Consider the following 4,072-nt stretch of genomic DNA (forward strand, 5'->3'; position numbering starts at 1 on the left):
CAATTTTGTCCGGTCAAAATACATTTTCAAACAAAAATGATAAATAAATAATATAAACAGTTTTCAGGTATTTTCTATCAACAAAATAACATTTTTTTAGGTATCCCAAAGTACCCACATCACCCATCAATTTCTCACCCACTTTTTTACTCCGTCATGAGTCTTTAACCATCCCACTATCCACTCTCGCAACTTCCATACACTCCACTTTCACCTCTCACCATTTCCACAAGAAACCACCCACATTTTCCCCACAAAATACTCAACAACCCAAAGTGCTCCACTATTCAATCAACTCACCCTCTCTTCTTTATGGACGATAATAAAAACAGAGAGCAGGGGAACTCAAAAGAAGAAGGGGGATCTCCATCAAAGAGATTCTCAATTTACTAACAACCTTTTTTTTTATCAAAGAAAAGGTGTTAAATTGTTATTACTCTTCCTAGTGTGGTACAACCTCTTTGGTGCACCTTTGGCAAGATGGTCCTGTCTCTGGTTCAAGCCCTCAATCATATGCAATGGGTAATTCTAATACCCAAACTAAGGAAACTTTGGATCTTGTTTCTGGTGCTAGTCAAGGAGGAGGATCAAGTGGTAATTCAGTTAGAAGGAATAAGAAACACACATGGAGTGTTAAATGCAGTGAGCTGAGGATTATTGTTGCTCTTGGGTGCCATAATAGCAAGGTACATGAAAGTGTTACAGCTTGCAGACCCTACTTGGTTTTATCTTCATGTCACTTGCCAAACCTTTGTCTATATAGTTGGTGCGACTGGATGGGGAACCGGTCACAAACTTGGCAACGACCTAATTGGTGTTAAGTATGACACACATAAAACACTTGGGATCATTATCTTCTACTTTGGAACCCTTCAGTGTTTACTGCAAGTTATAATACTCGTGACTAGCACCAATTTTTCTACAAACTGTACATTTATGAGGTATAGAGTCTCACCTTTTCATTACATATCTTTTGCTGCCATTAATTAGTACCATAATAATATTGTTGTTTTAATCATAAAATATGAATCATTTTTTTAAAGAAAAGTTGCTAAAAATGTAAAGAGTATCAAAAGCAATATGACTATCGATTTAGCATTTAACAGTAGGCCATCACATTATAAGTATAAGAAATCAACATTTTTTATTCTAATTATATATGCGAATAATAATTATTAATTATTTAAAAATATAATAATATTTAGATAAATCATGTTTCCTTAGTAAATTACTACCTATTGTTTAAATGTATAAAATGTTTATTTGTTTTTTATTCTCATTATACTAGGACTTATCAATTTAAACATAAGATTAATGTGTTTCAGATTTGTTAAGGCAATTAATAAAAATCATTAATTTACATCTTATAAAAAAAATATAAAAACCCTTTTTATAGTTAAACTATTTTTTAGCAACTAAATGATAGTTTTTATTAAATTTATACAAAAATTGTTAATAAAGTAATTTGAATTTAAAATGACTATTAACAATAATTTTGTAGAAAATACTTTCACATAACAATGTTTATTACTATTGATAAAAATTTATAACTTTTCGGAATTAATCAAAGGATGAAGGTAGGTCTTAGTAATACTTTTTGTCCTTATATCATTCTTGAACGGTCGTGTTACGATACTTCTTTTTACTCGATTAATTCTTAAAGTAACAACAAACAACCAAAAATATTATAATTATTTTCAAACCTATTTGAAAAGGGATGCAGTGTGGACATTAGTTTCTGTTGCTTTATCTTTTTCAAAGAGATAATTATTTTACCAACAATCTGTTTTAAAGAACTACGTAAGCCTTGATCCCCTTAATAGGGATACGTAGGACCAAAATCAATATTGTCAGGCTCAATAATAAAAATAAATAATTTTCTTCTTCATAATAATTAGTTAATTAATAAAATAATTTAATAGAAAAATAATAATAATAATAATAACAATAAAGTCATACATTTTAATGAAGGGTACCGCTTAAGGGGGCGGGTAGGGTGCTAATACTTTCCCTACCTTGTAACCGACTCCTGAACCTGGATATCAAAAATCCAAAAGCCCAGGGTAATTGGGCTTAAAATATTTTTCTACATTTTTAAAATGTAGTGGCGACTCTAAACAAAGTCGTGCAGCCAAAAATCGGGGCGCGACATAAGCATTGTTAATTCTCTTCAGTCTTACATTTAACAGCATTCAACATATAAGCGGTGTTGAATGGGCGTCGTTAAATAGCAATTCTGGCGTAATGGGACGTCCACCCTTAAAGGGGAGTCTCACATTTAGTATAATATTCTACTCTGTGGTACTTAAGCCATGACATTTTTCCACCTAATAAACTAGTCTTTTGGAGTGAGCTCTTCTCATGTATTTAAGTCCTAACAATTAGTTTAAGGGGGAAGTGGAAGAAAAATACTTAACATGAAAATAGTTGATTTTGTTGTAACTATTATTTTTTAAGGTAATATATATGTACTGTCAGTGTAAAAATTTATATACAACCAATTTTTTTGTATTATGTTTTTATTTTAAAACTTAATAATGATTAAACATAAATAATATATAATATAATAATAATAATGTATACGATACATTGTAGGCATATATTTTTTCTATACTTTCTCTATTATAAACTATTCAACTCTTTCTTCACTTTACCGCACAATTATGTTTTCTCTTTCGATATTAATAAAAATAAGAAGTAAGAGTGTAATTTATAAATGAATAAGTAATATTATCTTGAAATTTAAGAACTACTATTAAATAGGAATAATTTTTATTTTAAAATGTAACACTTATAATAGAAAGATTTTTTTCTCAAAGTTTGTAATTTGATATTTGGAATTAAAGCTATATGGATGGAATGGATCTAGCTGGGGAATGAACAAAACATAGATCAATTCAGAACAACAAACAAGAATGAGTCGTCACTGATTTCTTCCTTCTCTTTAACGCTAAGTAACGGTCATAACTGTTTCCTGACTTTTCTCAATATTTATATTATATTTTATTAAAATTTATAACAAGCGTGTTATTTACAGGCAGAGACAACATATTGATTAAGTTATTGACTAATAGATTGATAAGTAACGAATTTAAAGAAGCTATTTAATGATTATTCTCATGCAGAGGTTAAAAAAACCTTGATTTTATCATGTTTTACTTTTGAAGATGAAAAATCTTACTTATGAAAATAATCTTTTATTAAAAATTAAAAAAACAAATCATGCATAAAAAGTCTCTAATTTATCATTTTCAAATTTATAATTTATAAGAACATGTTATAATTTTTCGGGTTAATAATAACATTCATTATTATTGGAACTTAACCCATAAAGGGAAAAACAATCTAAAAGTTGAGTGCTTTTTTCCTCTTCCCTAACTGAGGGGTTAGTCTGTAGGATAATGAGATTAGAACAGAATATCATTAACATAAGTAGTGCACATCTCTTATTCCTCCCACCATTGGACGCATGATATCCCAACAAGGCAACAACATGCAAATTGGAATAATGCAAATTTATAGCACAACATGAGCAGTGCAGGCACGTGAGGGTATAATTAATAGGGCATCAAATAATTTTTCTATCTATATAATTAATTTTATCCTTATCTAAAAATATTTATTATGTCATCAATTATTATTATTGTACGTATAAATTTCTCTACTACCTTCTTGATTATAAGAATCATTATTTTATATTAGCAGTTGTTGTATAACGTTGATTAACAATGTGACCACATATCAATATGTTGTACTCCCATCCTCAATAATTAAGTCAAAAAAGAAAGTATATATTATATTCGCATATAATTAAATTATTTAATATGACGTGAATATTCATTTTTATTTTGTCTTCACAAGTTTTAAAATTGTTCAAATTTTGAACTAAATATTCAAGCTAAAGGATTTAATATGTATACATTAACAGTGCAAGTATTTTTTATACTGTCAACAAATCATCAATCATTCATAAGTTAACGATCATTGACTTTCAAACAAAAATAATACAAACAATGGTAAATGATACACTAATAATGTAAAAAAAAAAATTACTAGATTTTAAACTCGTTGT

This window comes from Lupinus angustifolius, unplaced genomic scaffold (genome assembly GCF_001865875.1).
Source record: "Lupinus angustifolius cultivar Tanjil unplaced genomic scaffold, LupAngTanjil_v1.0 Scaffold_319_13, whole genome shotgun sequence".
NCBI lineage: Eukaryota > Viridiplantae > Streptophyta > Magnoliopsida > Fabales > Fabaceae > Lupinus > Lupinus angustifolius.